Below are 21813 nucleotides of genomic sequence, written 5' to 3'. Positions count from 1 at the left end.
AACTCAGAAGGCCTTGACATCAATAGGGCAACACAGAAAATCCCTGCGAGCATGAGCAATGCCACCTGCATACACAGGAACAAATGGTATTGGCATCTTCCCACCTGCATTCCCTGGTACAGAAGAGGGCTGTAAGCAGAAGGGTAAGAGCAGCCCAAGCCCATCCATTGCTGAGAGTACTTGTGCAGGGCACAGGGCACAGGGCAAGCATCAAGACAGACTTTTGGTCCTGAGTTGGGATAATTCTGGTAACAAATTTTAAGAAAATCTTGACTGAATCACATTGAAACCTTATGACTGAAATTGTCAGAGAGGCTCAGTGCAGGAGCTCTGAGAATCTTTACAGGACCCAGTCATATGGTATAACGTGTTATCTGGCTTGTCTGGCAGCACAACTAAAGTTTCTGATAATACATAACCTCAAACACAGCATAATTTGCATTGCTGTTTTCTCTACCTGGCAGTATGGTTGATGTATCCTGTTTGTTTTCACTCAATCAGCCGCTATTAATGGGAATACAATTCAAATGTGCATAGACTTTCATTATTGAATTTCAATTGAAATCTTTTAGGCAGACATAATAAGAACTTGTCGGTCTGTGTTAAATAGCTGTACATGTTGTGGTTTCAAATGGAATAAAGGACTAGCGCAGATCCCTCAAGCTGACAAAATAGGACTTTTACAGCAGAAAATGACAAGCATTTTCAATGCATTGGTGAATGTAAAACTCCTCCTTGAGCCAGAGGCCATCTAAACAGAGGAACCTGAAGTATGGTGGTGGCAGTGTGTTTGCAGGGAATGCACAGATGAAACACTTGCTAGAAGCATAAACTCAGCAATTGATAATTTGCTGCACTCTTTGAATAACAAATGCTTGAAGCCTGAAATCCTCCATATTTTTTCATGGTATTTTTTGGTGGTTGGAGTCAGAGGATATCCCACTGACCTTTTCTTGAATGATGAAGAAGACTGCAACTCAAGATCTCACCTTTTTTTTGTTGTTGTTGTTATTGTTGCTTTTTTGTTTGTTTTTTGTTTTTAGACCGTGAGTACTTACAGAGCAATCTAATGGATTTAATACATAGATATGAAAGGTTCTTAGAGCTCTGTGGGCTTTGTAGTTAGGGGAAGCAAAGTGCCTCATACTCTTGATATATCTGAGCTGTGTGCTTTGTGTAGCTATCAATATAAAAGATCATTACAAGAAGTAGGATTTTCCAGCTGTCCAGAGATCATCTCCAAGATTTTTTCTTAGCAAAGAATGATAGCAGAAGCTTTCAGACTGGAACAGGACACTTGGAGTTATCAAGTTCAGATTTCTGCAGTTGGAGGCAATGTTGAATTGTTTGTGTGTAATTGAAAAGTCAGTAGTCATTCAAGTTCAAATACATACTGACTCCATGATAAACTACAAGCAGGAGTAGTAGAGGCCAAAATCTGAAGTAAGCTCTTCCTTTGTATATCAGTGAACCTGTGCAAGACTCTTAACAAACAATGTATCCGCTATTACCTTACTGTTGTACTTGAACAAGTCACATTTCTAAGGAATGTGAGACGACGTGGTAGAGAAAATACTCTTGTTGAGCACAGAGAGTTATGGGAAATTAGCTGCTGAGTTATTGTGAATAGCAATGCTAAGGAATAAAATGCTGCACATTTATCCTGAGTGTTTGATATACCTGGGTATTTAAGTAGATTTGACTTTCAAACAGACATTGGAGCACTGAAAAATAGTGCACAACAGTGCAAAACAAATAAATAACCAACCTACTCATAAAATATCTACTTCATTTTGTATTGACTTATCTGTGTCTTCTACCTACAGTGCTAGAAGAGTTTGAATATGCCATATCCACTTTGAAGACAACCAAGAACTTTTTGTCTAAGAGAAGATTTGGAACATCTAGACATGAGAAAAGGAATTTTCTGGCTGGAGGTTTCTGGAATACATGGGATTATTTCTTATATAAAAGGTACATTACAAATCGCACCTCAGTATCAGTACTTCCTCCATCTGCCTCTGGCAGATTGGTCCTCGTATTCTTCATGGATGCCTTATTTGAAGGTTGTAAATGTACATGTGGACCTCACAAAAACCTACATTTCTCTTTTGGCTTTTCTCTCATTGACAGGTCTCCACACCCTGTAAGTAATGATGTCAAGTAGCATACAGAAGAAAAACAGTCAACTCTGCCAGTGATGTATTGGCACTAGATATGGTGGGGGAATTCAGGAATCCTGCTACACAGCTGGTCATCTATTAAAGAAAGACAGTTTCTTGCCAGACAAGAGTTTTGCAGCATTTAGATATCTTAGTTTGTTATATAATAACACCAACTAAATTATTAAAATCTCTCTAATGTAATAGCCACTTCTTGGTGTTGTAAGCCAGTGGTTCCAGTAGGATTTGTCCACTTACCAAATAGCACAGCTAAACACACTAGTCCTCTCTGCTATGAGTGATAATTTGTGTTTAACCTCAGTCTGGCTTTTCAGAACTCCTCATTGTCATGATTTGTTCATACCCTGAGTCTTTCTTTTGCCATGGCAGCTGTGAAATGTTTGATAGTGGAAAAGACTTCTCTGTGTTACAATAATACTGCTCTCTTACTGTCTAAAACTGCTCTTTGATTTTCTTTTACTAGCCTGATGATCCTAGAAAGTTAGAATCTCTGGAGAAGGGACCACTGTATTGTAAATGTTCTGATTTTCACAATTTGACCATCCTGTTTGGAAGGTCCTGTGGCATCAGCCATTTGGATACACTCAGAAAAATTAATATAAAATTTGGTGGATTTAAGTGAATGTAGGTGCTAGACTTCTGCATGCTAATTATTCTTCTCTATGACTATTTAGGTTGGCTCTAAATAGTTGCTGTTTTCTAAGATGTAGTGCACAGTGCAGTAGTCTCTTTCTCAATATTTTGACCAGCACTTCTTCACCTGGAATTACTTTTTTTTCCTAACCATTATTTCAGACTTGGTGAAGCTTCAGAGTGTGAGACTAACAAAACTAGAGCCAAGCAACTAGGCAATAAGAAAAAGAGTTTGTGAACATCCAGTGATGAGGACAACCCTGTAACTGAATTTTCCCAAGGCACTGGATGTTATGCTTATGAACTCCAGAGACAGGCTTGTAAAGGGCATTTTTAGAATTTGTATGGCTTTTTCTTGTCCTTTAATTAGCAATCAATCAATGAAATTAGATTTACACATCTCAGCTAAGGAAAATGCTTCAGGGATCTTGTCTTGCCTGTGTGTGTATTAGATACAATTCTACTGAAGTTTCTGGTGTTCCACCAGTATTAAAATTGCATTACCGAAGGAAAAATAGACCCAGAGACTGGAGACTTTTGCTCATGATAACTAAAACTTTGTCTAGACTGGGGATTTTGTCCTAATTACTGCCACTGGCTGCTAGCCACTGGCGTTACTACACCATGGTGACCCTTTGCATTGGCAGGTAATGGTGCTGCTGGTAGAGTTTTGTCAGTGTTAGGCATGGATAATACTCTCTGCTTGATGTCCTGGCTTTCCCCATTTGTACCATGTGAGATCTGTTAGTGTTTAGTTGTCTGAGATTGGAACCTGGCAAATATCCTTTATACAAGGGGCCCAAGGGTACAGAGAAAGGGAAAATACTAAACTCCCCCAAAACTTTTCCAGAAATTCTCAAAGCATTCCTAAATTAGCTTTGCTTGTCAAAAAGGGTCAAATGGAGAACATGTGAAGGTGGTGGGGACCAAAAATGAATATTAGCAAAAGAAAAAATTAGTTCTGTTATTCCAGAATGCTATGGGACAAAAACAAAACAAAAAAAAGCCAAGTTTATCAGCCCATCTAACCCCTTTCCCAGTAATATATTAAGTCATCTTGCTATACAGTTTGCATTGCTTTGTCTAGCTTAGTTCTTAATGACTCAATTCATGGAGTCTGCACCACTTCCCTAGGGACAGAGTTTTCCACAGTCTGAACTATTACAATATTTTTCCTGATATCCAGACTACGATTTCATTTCATCCCATTATTCTTAGCCTTCTCCTTCTTCTCAAACCCACCGAAACAATTCTCTTCTTTGGTACTTACCCCTTTCAAAGTCTCATAGGAATTTTTGTTTCTCTGATCTGTCCCCAGTCCATGTGCTCTCATATTGAGTCCACTGATGTTTTGCAATGAATTATTCTGGATAGTATGAATAAGGATCATGACGTGTAAAACAAGCAGGATTGCTTTTCTGCTCCACTTGGCACTGGTAAAAGCCTCAGCTGGCATAGTAAATTTAGTTTTGGATGCTGCTCTTTAAGAAAAGACACTGACAAATTGAAGAAAGCTCAAAGGAGAGTAGCAAAAATGATAAAAGATTTAGAAAACCAGACTTATGAGTAGCAGCTGAGAAAGACAGGCAAGTTCAATCTGCACAGAAGACTGAAGGAAGACATAATAGCTGTCTGCAAATACATAAAATGATTTGATAAAGGGAACGTGGGCCAGTTATTCTCATTAGTCAGAGAGGAAAGAAGCAGCAGAAATTGATTTAAGCTGCAGAAAGGAAAATTCTGGCTACATATGTGGGAGATGTGTTTCAGCTACTCAATTAGTCAATGGAACAAGCTGCTGTGAAAGGTTATGGAGTTAAAATGGCTACAGATATTCCAGGCTAGACTCAACACAAAACTGTTGGAGTTAATGAAAAAAAATCTCACCTTGGTTTTGTAAAGGTAACCAGATGGACCACAGATGACAGGGTCTCTCAGGCAAACATCATTTTGTATTAGAAATACAATGTACTGAAATTAATATTAAAAAGTATATACAAGGACAGAAGCATGAGCAAAAATAATTTTGATCTCTCTACCTGTCCGTCTTTTAGTGTTGAAGAGAAAGGAGGAGCATATGGTAGTTTTGTAAAGATATTGGGAAGACACAGCTGCAGAGGGCATGAATAACGGCAGTTAGGCATGTGGTGGCTTCAGTTTCAGCTCAGATGTTGTTTGGCTGAATGGGCACCATACACTGTCTGGGTAAATAAGCACAACTGAAAGAGGTAAGAAGAATCCAAGGCAGTGCATGGGCAGAGCAAATTTGTGTATGCATTTTTATGAATCAACTTATCCCAGTGGACTTGCCTGAAGTCACCAAGAAAATCCATTGGGGAGGTTGGAGTTGGACCCAGGCATCTGGATCCTCAGGTCAGAGCTTTAACCACAAAGCCCATCCTTTTCTTTGTTGCATCAGTTAATTCCTACCTCCTTATGAACTCAGAAAACAGCTGTCTGATCCTGCCTATCCTGCCTGGCTCATGTATCTTGAATTCCTGAAAACTTTTGTGAGGATATTTCTGTACATTTAAAAAGAGAGAGAGAGAAAGGAATAGAGCGGAAGCTGATGCTTTGTCCTGTTGTTCTTTAGGCAAAAGGTACCAGTAGATGCTGACATAGATGTGGACTGCACATAAAAAGATCAGCATCTCATGAAATGGTAGCTGATGACTGGCAACAAACAAAAAATGGAGCTCCCCTGGAGATATACGAGTTCCATGAGTATCCAGCTGAGCAGCACTGATGCCAACGGTGGAGAATAAGTAAGGCTCTTTGCTTGTTATTAGAGACCAGTCCTTGTCTGTGCTTTTGATCCTCAGAGATCTGTGGGGTTCAGGCATCCTTGAAATAAGAACAGTGCATTTTGCATTGCTTGTGGTATGTTTAACATATTATGGGATGTTACTTTCTGGCACTGAGTATTGAACTTAAAACAGCATTGCATAATTCACCAAGATTGCATTACTATGAGTTGGCTGGACATTTCATCAGTTCAGGATAACACACAACCTGAAGATGGTTTTAGCACTGCAATTGCAAAAGTGTTAGCTGGGAAGAATCCAGCCTGGCTGTTCAGCGTGAATTACTGTCACTTGTCAGCTGATATGTCTTTATTCTGGTCAGTTACCAAAGTGGAATTACAATTTTTCCCTCCTATTAGTCGTCACCACTACACAAACTTTATTTGGAGGAAAAGGTCACGGTGAGGACTCTGAGCTGTCCTGGCAGTAGCTCAGGATAAAGAGCAGAAGTACCCAGGCAATTCCCTGGAATAAATTCAAAGACTGTGAATATAGTTCTGCTTTTTACCTGGCTGTCTCTGGACCACAGGGTCTGTTTAATTGGGAGATGAAGCCCCTTCTCCTGGCTGATGAGAAAGCTGTAGCTTCCAGCACTGCCTGGCACCAAGCCATCCAGGAATGGAAGGGGAATTCCTAAGCAAGCATTCCAGCTAGCTTTTCTCAGATGCTCTGGGCTGTTGGAATTGATTTTGCAATCTGTGCTTTTGTCCTTATGTGATTTTCCACTCAACAGACTGGGAACTATTGTCTTGGGTGTCTCTGACCAGGGGGAAGGAGAGGGGGAAAACTTTGTGAGAGGGGTGGTTTGACAGCTGCTGAAGCCTAACTTGGATGCATGCTTGTATTTTTCTTCCTAAGCCTTTTAAAGGGATTCTGCAAATTTAATAAGAAACTGTCTTGGCAGCAGGAGTGAGGTGTGACAGAAGCCTTTTCTTGTGATTTATTTTCCTCTAGCATGGTACATGTGTCAGACAACATCACCCATGAGTATTCAGTACTTTCTCAAAGAGCCGTGTTCCTTCTTCTGTGGTAGCATCTTGTGCGAAGCACATCTGTTGGCTAGCTTACTTTGAGAATGTACGATGGCTGCCTCTAAGCTTAAACCTTGAATGTGTCAGATATTACCAGCCTCTCCATGTAGCCAGTGCTGCAAAGAAGGAAGATATTGATGCAATTTCAGGTCTTGATATGTTCTGCCTATTGTCCGGAACCATGGGGCTCAGTGGTTTTGTAAATCCAGAGCCCAGTTCTGAGGCTGATGTTTGAAGGTCCCAAACCAATCCAATTGGGGACAGTTTTTCACATGTAATACTGAGTTGTGCTGTGATGTGCAGTGTTGCACTGGAAAAGCTTTTGTTCTTATTTTGGTCCTCGCGGCTTGGAAAAAAAAGATTCAAGGAGATGACTCAAACATATCTAGATATATTTGCTCTCTTTTCTGACTTTCTCTGCAGAAAAAAATTATAACATGATTTGTAGCTCTCGTTTCCTCATTGCCTTCCAGGCTGTTTCAAAGTCTATCAGTGCTAATAAGCATTTCTCATTGATTTCTGTACAGTTTGGATTAAATCCCAAATAATGATGTAATTTGGTCTTTAATGAGACCACCATCATTGGTTTGTAGAATTTTTCCTTTACATCTGACACCTCTTCCAGATGAAGACAGTGATTTCTGGATGCACAATGCCTTCACATGGGTAACCAAACCAGAGTTATTGCCACTCCAGGAACTGGGAGCAGAGCAAATGAAATTTTCTCTTCCAGTACTTCACTGGAAAAGAATTTCTAGGCAAATTGCCTAGCAGGCACACTGCACTATGTTCTTAGAAAGCAATAGATCTATTTAGGACTGTCGTATCTCTTTGGAATTTACTGTATGAAAAAAAAAAAAAAAAAGAAAAAAAAAAGAAAGAAACCCTTTTGGCAGGAACTGATCAGTGCTGACTGAGATTTGCAGCTTCTGACTGACAAACTAATCCTAACGTTTCATGAGAAACTGCTTCCGACTAACTGCTGTTTGCACTGCACCTGAATTCAGGGGGATCATGTCACAAAGGAATGAAGCAGATCTGTTTCTGAATTGTTGCCCCCCCCCCCCCCCCCCCCCCCCCTTCAACCGCTTATGTATTTATGCATCTGGGTGGATGTGCAGATTTTTTGTGTTACATGAAATTAATATATTCCAGCTTGCTCCTAATCCCTTCTTAGTGAGAGTGTAGATAAGCTAAGTGGTTTGGTGACTTGCAATTATTTAGAAAAGCAGTGCAGCTTTATTTTTTCAATACATAGGTGGCAGAATCTCTAAAGCATGGGTTCTTGCTCCAGATTTTTCATAAAGGCTTTGAACTTCAGTGAGTCATCTTACAGAGCCTGATTCCAGCTTTGTGCATTCTTCCGATCCACATCTCCAAAAGGCTCTTAAGGGAGTGCATCGTTCTTAGCTCCAGGAAGCACCTGATGCACAACTGCAGTCCAAGCACTGCATGGGCATACCATGAGGGTAAAGGTAGTGTCATTGCTTCAAAGTGTGAAGAAAATCAGGTCCACGACCTTTCCATGTGACAGAGGGGGAAACAGCTATATACAGGCTTCCTGGTACTGTAGCTGGGGTTCTAGAGAGAGACATAGCTTGTCCTTTGCTTGTGGGACTATCCCTTACTGGCATAGTTTCACCTTATGCTGGACGTGAACTCTAATAATGTTCAAAGAAGGAATGGACCATTGGGAACAACTTACTACATAGCTGCGGACAATAATATTTCATCTTGAGGCATATTTTCCAGTCTTGATTTGAGGATTCTGAAGAAGATACTGATCATCATGTGGAAAGCTCTCAGACAATCCCTGGGGTTCTCAGCTATGCCAAGTCCTTGAGAATAAGAAATCATATGGAAAATAGTAAACAGTTACCTGGAAGAAGAGAAGTGGCAGATGGTGCAGCAGATCTTCATAGTCTTCTCAGCCATTAGACTGAAAGCTCTTAAGAGCAACAGAGCTATCACTCACAATGTGCTTGTAAGGCCTCCAGCACAGTACCTTCTTGTGACATTTAGATGCTGCATGAAGGACATGCTGAACAGCACAGTGTGAAGAAGGAAGATCACAAATGGAAATAATTTGTTGAAATTTGAGTTAGATGTAGTCTGCTAAAGTAATTTTGCTCTAAGCTCAGATTTTTAAGACATACAGACTTTCTAGTCCTGTAGCAAAATTAAAGTATAAAGAATCAGTGTCACCCACAGAAAGTGGCTTATTCAGGTACTAGCTTAAAAGTAAAATCAGAATCATTTAGATCTCTGGTTCTGTAACTCTAACCACTGCAAGTTTGGAAATTCAATGGAATTATTATCTGTGAAGATAGCTGAACAACAATATATATATATATACATTTCCCCCCTTCAGATATAGCACAAGAAATGTTTCTGAAGTTACACAGCTGTGATGCTCTTGCAATGTAAACTTTATAATTGTGAGATACAATTCATTATTAAAACTTGGGCTGGCATTTGAGCCAATGAAAAGAGGTGTGTTCTTTTTAATACGTACATTTTAGAAGCACTTTTGTTTAAATGTTGAATGTGCAGAGAGAGATAGTACCTGGTTAATGAAAGACATTTCATGATTATTTTCTTTTCAATGTTTAATTACAATTATTCAGGTACATAGTCTATCAGAATCTGGCATTTTCATGTGCAAATCCCAGGTCTAGCTTCAGCAAGACAGAACAAAAAATGTAAGAGTATTAATTATGCTCTTAGCTCCAGCTATGCCCACCAGCATTTTAACTTATACAGCCACATATCCAGAAAGACCACAGCTGTGAATATGAAGAGTTCAGATTCTGAATGAGATTCTGAAATAGGACAGCAGGGTCAAAGTGGTATTTTGCGTGGGCTGGTTGCAGAAGGAAAGTGGACAATAATTTTCATAGATTAGGCCAATTTGATATTGGAGCTAAGCCACTCTTACTATGAAAGTGAAATGAAGAAAGAGTACAGACTAGGGGACTTTCTCACATCTGATGTCTTTCTGATGGAGAGAAGGGTTACCCTGCACCTACCTTTCTCTAGCCAAGATGCTCTGAAAGCTCAGTGCTGCTGGGGAAAGTGACTCAAAAAGAGAGATGTTTGCCCAGATTTGTCTTTACATTGGCTGTGTCTGGATCTCCTTTTCAGAAAACAAGGCTATGCTGTTTTCTCAAGATAAATGAAGAAAGTGAAGAACTCATTGTCACTGACCTTGCTGTCCTTTTTCTATGAAATAAATGTCATCTCAAGATCTCTCAGTCTGAGTCCTTCAGTTTGAATGCTTCAAAGAGTTGATTTTCCTGCACATCTCAGTAAAAACTAAGCATTTTCCAGGTCCTTCACAAACTGTGTTCTGGGTTAGAGCATGCTTTTTAGGGGCTTAATTGTAGGATTTGGAAAACTTGTTGTGTTGCTTTTCTTGTGATGGAGTAACTCAGCAGTGGGCAACTCTGTCACCAAGATACAAAATGACTCCCAGAAGCCAAATCTGAAAACCTGACTTTAGTGCTGAGCATCATCAGTGGAGTCATTAACTGTGTGATTTGAGTCATTTAGGTGGAACATTCTTGAAGAGACCATGCAAAACTGCAGTGCTTTGCTGGAGAGAGCCCCTTTCCTCCTGCTGTTTGATGGGCTCATGAACTTACAGTTTCACAGTAGCTCCCATTTCTGAGTGAATACCTCATTTCAGTGCTGATGTGGCACAGCTTCAGATTTGGTCCCAGCTGGAAGCTCAGCTGCAGTGAGATAAAGGGATGCTTGTTTAAATGCAGAGCTTCCTACAGGCATCAGCAAGGCTATGGCAGCAGAAAACCATCAAGGTAACAGGACTTCCTTGTTCCCCTGCTATTAAGATTTTCCCACCTCACTTCTTACCACCTGAACTGTGTTTAGCAAGAAGATGTTATCTCCTTCTTCAGCGTTATGTGAGACTGGTTTGAGATTTGACTGTTTATACAACTCTTCTCAAATGTAGATAGTCTATGGTGTAAGTTACTCCTGGCTGAGGGTATGATGGAGTTAATGAGATTTCTTTTCAGGAAACTGTACTTTTTGAACTACTAAGAGATGTGTTCTAGGACTCTGTGTAATGAGAAGTGAAACCTACAAGGTGCTGAACACCTCCTGTGCAATACTGAGAGGTCTCAGAATCTGATGGAAGATTGTCACAGCAATCTGGCTTTATAATCATAAATTTGAAGTTTGAAATGTCACCTAGCAGAGGATATATGTGGAGGATAACAAAGACAAAGAAACCTTTCTGGTGCTTAAAATCTCATGAGAGAAAAAAAAAATATCCATTCTTCTTTTGCTGAACCTTTAACAAGAGAAAGAAGGAGGAGGGGACACATGAAATATGTTTTATCTGTTCACCTACTTTGGCAATTAAGATTGTAATCTAGATGATTACCAGAGCTTGTAATGAGATTATACCCTCCATTAAAAAGAATGCTCCAGTGTTGCAGTGAAGAATGCTTTAGATCTATTTAGTATGCTATCTGTCTTAGCAGAAAGCAGCAAAATGCATTAAACACACCAGGAGATGATCTTGTAGACATAAGCTCCCAGTCTGAGCTTCAATAGGCTGAGCTGGCATTTAGTTTCTTTCTCATCAGTACTTCTAAGCAGGTCCAGTTAGAAAATAGTTTCCATGATTCTCAATTGTTCCCCAGATCCCATTTGGAAATAAGCCCTCTTCCACTTTTCTTTGAAGAGCAGAACTTTCCGAAACATTTGCAGACTCCTATTTCATTACAAAAAAATCCAACTAAGACATTGTCCTGAAAATTATAGTGTAAGTTTTTGTTACCTATTAGTTCTACAGCTCTTGGCTTGTAAAGCTGTAGTAACAATTCTGTTTCTGCAGTGGAAAGACAGACTGTAAAAGTATCTGGTTGATGTTGGGTATTTCTGGTTTATAAAAGATGCTGAGCTGCTGCTAGACAGCAATACTGTTTCTGGAACAGCATCTTTATCTGGGTATCCATCAGTCATGTTTTAGTAAAAATACATAATAGCACAGTAAATAGGACATAAAAATCAGAGGAGGTGTTGAGTGCATCATTGTCTTAATGGTACCAGCCCACTGAGACCCAATGAGAAGCACAGAGAATTACTGATCACACTGGTGCTTCCTTCTCCTGTTTCTCCTGAATATGCCAGCATTTATCCACCCCCAGGGGCTGTTACTCTCCTAGGATATGTAGCTCATGCAACTCTATGGTGACCTTTCATACAATCGTAGAATCATTACGGTTGGAAAGAGCATAATGTAATCTAGCTTGAACATCAACCAATTTCTGACTGCTCTAGAATGTCCCACTCAGTGCAACATCTTCTCTTTTCTTGAACACCTCCAAGGACAGTGACTCCACCACCTCCCTGGGCAGCCTGTGCCAATGCCTTACCACTCTTTCTGAGAAGAATTACGTTCTAATATATGACCTGAAGCTCCCCTGGAGCAACTTAAGACCATTACCTCTTATCTTATTGCTGTTTCCTGAGAGAAGAGGTCAGCCCCCATTGAATCATATAATGGTCAGGTTGGAAGGTAAGAAAGAATGAATTTAAAGTTAACATATGGAGAGAAACTTAGGAACAATAATCATTCTTGTATACAGTGCTTATCAGGAATGAAACGTTCGGGTTATAATATAAAAAATTCCACGAATTCAGTGAACAAAATCAACTTAATGCTCATTAGAAATCAAAACTGTATGTTACAAATCATTAAGAGAAGAATAGAGAATAAAATATTCTGTGTGGAATACAGTTTCCTGAGAGCAAAGTATATTTTTATTACTCCCATTACTAAAATGTGAAAGCGAGAAAAGGATAGACAATCTGGATATTCAAAACTGTGGGATGGCTTCTGTGTAACTAAAAAGTCTAATGACAAAAGAGATGATGGGAACAAGTTAGGCTTAAGAAACTATTTAAAAAAATTATGAAGGATGCACTAAAGATTATTACATGCAAAGTTACTTCCATTGCTGAGCAAGTCCATGAACTGTAGACTGTTAGAGAGCAAAATATCATTCATATGCTTGCTTGATTCTTATACCCCTTATGTAGGCATCTGACAATTGATGAAAGCCCAGTTTTGATTGGAAGGACCTTCATCTGACTTCAGAGGTACACTCTTGCTGACTTGATGCCTCCAAATGCGAAACTTAGATGGAGTTTAAGCTGATTTTGGTTTGTTGCCTGAGGTCAATCAGGGATCAGGAGCAGTGCTGGGTGTGGAACATTAAAATACTTTCTTCACCTCTTAGCCTTGTGATTATTTCATTCTTAAATAATATTGCAGATCCAGGTTTGTAATCAGCTTTGGAGAGAAGCCAGAGTGCATACTTCAGTTCAGTCTAGTGACATTATTATAGGAAAAATCTTCCCTTTCTTTGTTTTTCTTTTTTCTTTTTTAAATTGTATTTTTATTTATTTTTATTTTATTTGCAATAAGTTCATAAAGAAAAGTTTCTAGTGCATCTGAACTTGAGTTTCCATACAAACCTGAGATTCTTTTCTTACTGTAATCCTAGGAGCTCAGAGCTTTAAGACAGCTAGTGTTCAAATCCTCTCCCCCCCTCCAAAGACAGTGGCCCTTTGGACTAAAATTCTCCTCCAACCAAAACCACTTTGCTGTCTTTTAAGAGCGTGGAATGTTCTGTCACTGCTCCATTACTGCTAGGCTGGAGCTGAGACCCAGCAGCACAGCGTTGCACTGCTTTAGCTTTGGTCTTTTATCTGTCTTGCAATCCTTATGCAAGCACCAAGGAAGGATATCCCATGGTTGTCTTCTGAACACTCTGGAACTCTGCAGGGAGATAGCTAGAATAGGAAGAAGGTCAAGCAATGTGCTAAGGCAAGGCTAAAGCAAGACTTACAGTCCTATGCTTCTGCCATGGCCTTGAGATGCTGTGCCAACTGCCATGCACTCCCTTTGGACCTGTGTTAGCCCTCTGAAACAACCCTAACTGGAGAATATGAACATGGCTCAAAGTCACCTTGGTTTCAGATCTTAGGCTGCAGGTCCTGTACTGTGGCTGTTGGAGAACTTAGGCTTGGGAAGGCTCTTTTACCACCCCTGACTTTAGTGAGATCTCGTTCAGGCCCTCTGTGATCTCTTTCACACTGTATTGATTGTTACTTCACCTCAGCAAGTGATTAAGAGGTAAGGAGCAGTGCAGTAGCCATGAACTGCCCCAAGCAGAATAATTTTTCTCCTTTCTTTTTCAATTGTGAATTTCTTACTAACCCTGGGATAAATCAGTCTAGATCAATTCTGTCTCATTGTCAACTGTGGCAATATTCTCCCTGTACATCGTTCTGATCGACTCAGGGGTCATTGTTTACTGGGGATTTTTAATAATGAAAAAATAAATGAATGGACATGATACGGGGGAAATCCACCAATCACGTATGAATCTGTATTTCTTTTCTTTCCTTTCTTTCTTTTTTTTTTTTTTTTTTTTTTTTTAAGGGGGGGCATCCTGCATTTCTATAGAGGATTGTCCTTTAGTATTCATTCATTAAAGATATTCATGTCAGTGATTAATCCATAGGATGCACACTTTAGATTTCATAACACTGCTATTATAAAAGTTTTTCTTTTAATTGTCTATAAGTTGTCATGGTCTGAGTGTTTTCTACTGCCTTGCTCTTTTGGCTTGATTTATTTCCGAATTTTACATTTGTGAATAGGAGAATAATCAATCCCTGGAAGTTAATTTTCAGTTTATCAATTTGTTCTCAAGAACTTTCATCTACAAGGCTTCGCAGGATGCTTCTGTCTATTTTCTTTCATGTTGGCAGGATTAATCCTGTTAATCATTGCCCTGATTTCTTTTTTTGAAGTGTGAGCTTTATTGTATAGCTTTTATAGTTGTTATCAACTTGGAAACTGAAATTCCCAATTTCAAGTACAAAGGTGACTGGAAGTTGATATGAAGGTTGTTAAGAAACCTATTCCAACATGATTGCTCTGAGCACAGATATAGTGTACAGACACTAAGGGCATTCTCACTACCCTCTGAGCATCCAGCCCCTCAGCTCAGCCTCCTTCAGCTGACTCTGTAGTTCATGAAGTACTCTATCAAAGCTCTAGAGTTAGACTTTTGCTCTGCATTGCCCTCTGAAGTATCTTTTCTTTCCACTCAATCATAAAGGAACCTTAGGGAAGTTTTTCCCGACCAAAGGACCATGGTTTTGAACCATCAAGTCTGTTCTGAACAGTTGGAACTCATGTCCGCCTGTATGCTTGAATACCTACCTCCAAGGAATGATGCTCTAGAGAAAGAAGGGAGCAGCCAGGGGTGTGTCCCCCATTCTTCTGGCTTTCTGTAGGGATAATGGAGAAGGGAGCAGTGCTCAAACATGGCAGCCAAGCCAGTGCCCTGCTCTCAGAGATCTGCCATTGTTGTCAGTCACAGACTAATCTTCTGACATTTCATTCTTCATCCTAGTACCTTAAAATAAATTATTTACTTGAAGCCTGCAGCAGAAACACACATATATTCACAAATTAGTTCAGTGTTATTTTTCTATTACTTTGGATGTTCTTCTGATGCATTAAATAGTGTCTTCCATCTTAACTTTCTCCAGTTTTTCATATGTGTAGGTATTTCTCTGTCCTTGCAGGCCAAGTACATGTGCAGTGGAGAACCATAGCACCTTTTGGGTCTGGAGCTGATATGGGGCCGCTTCTTTGAACCATTCTAGAATAAGTCACCCTGGGAAAAAAATAAAAACTTGTCCTACTTTCATGAGAATAGTCTTTTATCATTTCCCCTCTCATTTACCCCCCTAAAGATAAGCATTCCAGGTCTTTAACATTTCTGTATATTGGTATTCTCCTTTGATCCCTATGGTTTCACAGCTCCCTTTTAGTGTGTTGTAACAAATGCTGCATCCTCTGTTCCAGGAACAGCTACGCAAATAGCTGTTTGTCCAGCCGTGTGTCCTGCACTACTCTTTATGCTACTCCACATGCTTGTAATTCCCAGTCAACCTTTTTCAATCTTTTTTTTTCCCTTTCTTTTCCGTAGCTGAACATGAAGCCAAAATCTTCACCAGACTACACTGACAGAGCCTTATCTTTATTTCACTGAAACTAATGATTTTGAAACCTTCAGGGGTTGTGACTACCTGACATCTTTTCACACAGTGTTTCTTCCTTTGTACATAGGTCCATTGCTGTGTAGTACCAATATTGTTCCTAGCATTTAAATAGCAAAGTGATGGGAACTTTCAGAAGTGTAAAACAATGACAGGTCTGGTGGAACACTATGTATTATGTACTATGCCATTTAATAAAATTGACTTGTTTTACTGACAGGAAAGAATGGCTACACACATACTTTTGGGGCAGTATTTGTTTCTCTGTATCCTCCATGATAGACTGATACTTGCCAGCTGTCAGAGTGTGTTGGTGGAAATTTTTCATTTCACCAGAGAAGCGATGCATGTCAATGGGCTACTGATTCGTAACATGAAGAGTTATTTGTATTCTAAATAACATAATTACACAGTAGGTACTGAAAAAAAAACCTTAAGTTGAATTGTTGAGAGTATCTGAAAAATGGCAATAATTTTATGGTTAAGATTTAAATGTCACTGGAAAAGTTCAGATTCTGACCTACCTTAGAATGTCATAGCAAGAAGCTGATGGGAAGAATAAATTAGCTTAAAATGGAGGAATACAAATTTGAAAGGGTTCCAAAGAAAAGTGTGACTTCTGCTACTAAAATCCCTACTCAGCATTCAAAATGTGAAATGTCAGTTGTAATAATCAAATATATCTCTCTTTTTGCAATACAAAAGATGTTTGCAGTTACGATGGGCCAAGTATTTTAGAGAAAGAGTGTTAGTAGAAGCACTATTCTTATTAGACCAGCTGATACATTTTTAAAAACATATCTCAAAGAAAATTCCAGGCACATGAAGTTTTTCTCATATCTCTTCTATGTTCAGTAGAGGTTATTCTGAGATCGTTCTTTCTAGTTGCAGAATATATTAAGTGATAGCTGTTTTATTTTGTTAGTGAATCAGTTCAAGAAAGATGGCAAGACGTCTTATGAAGGTGAGACCCCAGTACATTTGATTTAGCAAGGGCAACTTTGAACCTGATGATGTTGCAGAGCAAAATATCCCATAATAGATTACAGAAATAAAAAATTTCAGCTGCTGGCAGAGAAAATGATGATATTGTTCCTTATTAAAAATAAATAAATAAATAAATAGAGATGGGTACCTGACTGCTTATAGAAATGATTCGGATATAACTCAATATAGACTCTTTGTCTTTTTTGGGCACAAGGTCTAAACTGGTTCATGAGGGAACTAGTCCTATGCGACAATAAGTCCTGGTCGTGAAACTGTGCAATTTAGTCTTCCTTAATCTACAGTTCCTCTTCTTCTAATTAGGGATAGTTGTACTTATGATTTATCTCATCCACTAGATTTTAAGTTCTTCTGAGTATGGCTTCCTTGCTTTGTAGTAGAGCACGTACAGCACAGTGAGGATAAAGTACAACTGCGTTTTGACAATATGAGACTTGTGGTATCCAAAAGAAAGCAATGTATTAATATGTCCATGTTTTTATAGCACTAAAATCACATTTATATGTAATAGTAAAAGTAAAGGTTGTCTGGTAGAGGTATATAAAGAACAAAAGACTTTTCTCTTTATGCTTTCTCAGTACCATTCTTTAGTTCTGTGTAGAAAGGGACATGCTACATGCCTTTGGTATCTAATTCAGCCTCCTTCTCTTTGATTTCTCTTTCTCAAAAGACCTTTAAGGCTACCATTTTTCTGGTTTTGTTGTTGCTGTTGCCTGGTTTGTTTCATTTTTTTTTTTTTTTCCTAGCTTTCCAGACACTGGGAGCTGAACTAATGCAGAAAAAAACTCAGCCCAAGTTTCTCAGTGTCAGTCTAGGAATGGATTTACAGTGTCAAGCTGGTAGCAAATAGAGAAACAAACAAACAAAAAAAAAACAACAAACAAACAAAAAAACACCCTATATCTACTTTGAATAGATATTAGCCCCTCTGAATTTGACCCTGACCTAAAAGAAGTCTCTTTATCATTTATAATTTTGAGTTATGGGAAACCTATCTGAAGACAGCTTTCAGGTAATAAAAAGATAATTCTGTGATTCTGTGATTCAGAAAAACTACATACAACTTAATTTGTGACCCCAAAAGGACTGGCTTAATAAAGGAAAAAGTCTTGGCATTTCCATAGGTCTGAATCTTTCCCTAATTTTTTTGGCTTTGATGATTTATCTCTCAGCAATTACTCTACCCCCTTCCTAATCCCTTTCTCCCCAAGGCTCAGTGGGGCACAAAGGGAGGAAGTGCAGGAAGCCAATGCAGCTTTTGAAGTGAATTACCTCTCTTTCATTTTGTTCTGCTATGTACAATTTGATCTTTCTTATCAGCGATATATCCTGAGGGACTTACAGTACCTTGCTCCACAGCTCATGATGTTGCAGCCTTCAGGAGCCACAGCTTACAGCACAGCCAAATTTGTGCTTATATGCCAAGCAGATGAAGGCATCCTCATTGACTGATGAGCAGAATTGTCACATTTATGGGCATTGAGATTATTCCAATTGGTTGAATTTGGAACCAGCACAAAATGACAACATAATTTTAATTTTGCCTTTTGTTTGACATTTAGTACATGAGAAAAAAAAAATACCCTGGCTGTGGTTAATCATTGCAATTTAAGGAATGACTCTGGGGAAACCACATCTAAGAATCATTCACAAGATACAGAGCAGGACAGAGAGAAATGCTATTTATCTGATGTGTGGGGAAAATGTAATTAAACTCTTTGCTCGATTAAAGTAAACAAATGCCTCCATAAAAATGTCTTTTGTTGATATTCTGTAGTGCTTGTCAAGTCATTCTTACAGGGCTAATTGGGAGTCCAAAGCAACTTCCCTGTATTATGCTATGAGTTATTGTTTGTTGGTCCAGGGGTCAGGCATTAGTCTGAGAAGGAGTGGACTTGCTCTGTTGATGGCTTAACTGTTGTCTTGCTGTGAAAGCTGGAAGCATTGATTTTATCTAGTTAGATTTATCCTTCTGACTATATTGTGCATTTCAGCCACCACAGAGACTTGGTCTCTATAGCAGTGCCTGGCACAAGAGACTGGTGTTTGGCATCTCAGACTTTCCAGCCAGCCAAAACCACGCGTGGTGCCAGCTTCATCTTACCCTGAGAGAGGAAACCGCCTTGGTTGCTAGATATTCCGTGGGAAAGCAGCATGTCAGATAAAATGAAGCACAACCATGCAGTCAGGATGTGCATTTTGTCCCAGGTTTGCTGCTGGTGCTCGTTGGCTGTGCGAAGAAAGCTGTCTGAGCAGTTCTCCTCTGACACATCATTTGGAGTTGCAGGGTAAAGGGCTTGGGAGAAAGCTGAATGGTATGTGGACAAAATCCCTGGCTCTGCTGCACCAAAAATGCCATTTAAATGGAGTAATAGAATTGATCTAGTGCAGAGTGGAACTTTTTATTGCTGCTGAAAGCAGCTAACAAGCAGCTTAGGACTAAAGCGTGTGCATGTATTAATAAACAATGACCCAGCTAATGAACAGTGTGACCCAGTATCATGCTGTGAGCAACATGGAGAGGTCCAGTACAGCTGATGGAAGGTACTCCTCTCCTCATATCTTTTTTTTTTTTTTTTTTTGTGTGTGTGTGTGTGTGTCTTTTAAGATTGAGAAACTCTTTAAACAGAAGCACAGGGATCCTTTTTAGTTGTACATAGTGGCAAATCTTCCTTCTATTGGTATTTTAACCCCAGTTTTTAGGCATCTTGCGCTAGTTCTTCTCACAAGCAGCAGAGACCATGAGATGGATGTTGTGCTGTAAAATACATGTTTTCTTTTACATTTTACCACTACCTTGCCATCTGCTGTGTCTTGCGATTCTACATCTGAGAGTGAAAGCAAGCTGAGAGCTGAGGAGTGTGGGACCTTTATGGTCCCATCACCTACTGTAAGTGAATGTACTTATCTCAGTGATTGGTCTAATAAAATATATCACCTCAACCTAAAGACCATGCCTCCCAAGCGTTTACCTGACTGTTATACTAAAACACAGGCACCAAACTACTAGAAAATTAAGCTTTACAATGCTCAAGTGAGATAAGAAAATGTGTTTTCTTTGTACTGAGGGAAAGAAGATGTCACATCCTCATTGTTACATCACAACTCCTGCTCAGAGTCACTAGGAGGAATCACAACACTCAAGATGGGTGCCCTGCTTGCCTTACTGTTCCCTTCTGTGGCTGTGGCTGCCTAACCTAGGTGATGTGACTACTTATCTCCATCCATCACACAGGGAGCCTTCAGTACACAACAGGTGGTCTGAATTGCTTGAATGTTGTAGGATTCATAAGGCCTAATTTTAGGCTCTTCTGGTTTGTTGCCCTGAATGTGGCCCTAAATAATGGTCAAGGTCATACATGACATTGTCTTATTTTTCAGCTTTCCTGCGGATTTCCTAAATATTGCATCATTTCTGTTTTTTACTGCTGTTGAAATATTATGGGACACCAGAAAAGGGGATTTGTATTTACTCCTTTTTTTTTTTTTTTCCTTTTTACCTTGCTCTTCTTTCCCTTTTCCTTTTCAGTGCTCGATAAACTATTCACAGGAGAAAAGGCAAGTTTGAGATTTAAGTACAGAGGGGATTATTTTCCTAAGACTACAGAACATCAAAGGTAAATATCAAAAACCAGAATGATCTAGGTTCAGTTCTGGATGCATTCTATTAACAAACAAACAAACAAACATACAAAAACAAAAAAAGCATAATTTATTGGTATTTTGAGGTAAAAGCCAAACATATTAAAAATCAACTATTTGTTCCTGGAGAAACATAAAAGCTTGAAAGGCTAAAAACAATCACTTAGCAATACTCACAGAGTCTCAAGGTTCCAAATCTCTGCTTTATCATTTCATATATACTCTTGTTTATGCAGCTCCACAGAGAGGAAGTAATTGCTTTGGCACTCACTGATTTAAAAATCCCTTTTTTCTCTGGCTGACTTTTACTGTTAACAGAACCTAAAGTACAAAGTCTTAATGATTGAAATCCACATCTAAATGCCAAAAAACCTTTTACTGTGTGCTAGAGTGACCTTGCTTACATCTGGCAAAACAGAAACTCTTATCTTGTCATTTTTAATTTCAGCTCACAAGTCATAACCCAGTAAAGCTCCTGTGTTGATCCCAGAGGTTCAGCCCAAGCAGAGAACCTAGACAATGCACTACTTGATACAACATCCAATGAAATACAAGCTTTTGTTTTTTGTTTTTTGGAAGTAATATTTAAAATCTTTTTTTTTTTTTTTTTTTTTCCTCTTTTTCCTTTTCCTGGAAAGATCATATCTGTGTGCAGGTAGAAGAAAAATCATTTTTAGCAAATCTACCTGTTGGGAAATGTTGGGAGGAAAGTAAAACGTTCAATGTCATTCTGGATCAACAACCTCTAGAATTACTTGAACAGCCATCTCTAATAATCACCTACTGAGCACTTTACTCCCTCTTCCTCAGTGTACTTTATTCTTTCTGATTAATGGAGAACCTCAGAGCTTTTATACTTTGGGTATGTTGCAGGCACATTAATCTATTTATATGCATCATGAAGGCAATTCTCTTCTAACCAGAGCCACCTGAGCTTTCCATCCTCTGCTGTAACACCACCAAAGGTCTAGCAGGAATACCAACTTTGTACTTCCCAAAGAGCAGCTGCTCCCTTCTCTAGGCTCTAAAGTCTGATCTCCTTTTCCACATCTGGCTCTGAGGACAGGTGGAAGGAGAATACAAGCGGACAGAATTCAAGAGTAGGATTGCTGGGCTGGTGTGACCCAAAGGGGGCAGAATATTTTGGAGGGTCCCTTGTGATAGAAAAAGGGAAAATGGCTTCAAGCTAAAAGAGGGGAAGATCTAGGCTGGGTATAAGGAAAAAGGTTTTTACAATAAGGGTACTGAAGCACTGAAGCACTGGAACATGTTGATCAGAGAGGTAATGAATGCCCCATCCCTGGAGACTGAAGATCATGCTGGACAGAGCTCTAAGAAACCTGTTCTAGCTGTAGGTGATCCTGTTCATTGCTGAGGAGTGGACTAGATGGCCTTTAAGAT

At 39.2% G+C, this 21813-nt stretch overlaps 1 long non-coding RNA gene across 2 annotated transcripts; it reads left to right on the top strand.

Annotated features, from left to right (window-relative positions):
* Positions 1-19803: 19803 nt before the first annotated feature.
* On the top strand, positions 19804-21207 carry LOC107306783. Of its 2 annotated transcripts, none has more exons than XR_001552265.2 (3): positions 19804-20026; positions 20300-20387; positions 20861-21207. It is a non-coding gene; the product is annotated as an uncharacterized LOC107306783 (long non-coding RNA). The 2 variants fall into 2 exon arrangements; XR_001552266.2 differs by having other exon boundaries at positions 19809-19971.
* Positions 21208-21813: the final 606 nt, after the last annotated feature.

This window comes from Coturnix japonica (assembly GCF_001577835.2).
Source record: "Coturnix japonica isolate 7356 chromosome 2 unlocalized genomic scaffold, Coturnix japonica 2.1 chr2random638, whole genome shotgun sequence".
NCBI lineage: Eukaryota > Metazoa > Chordata > Aves > Galliformes > Phasianidae > Coturnix > Coturnix japonica.
Note: the sequence above shows the minus strand (reverse complement) of the source record. Positions and strands in the feature narration are given on the sequence as shown.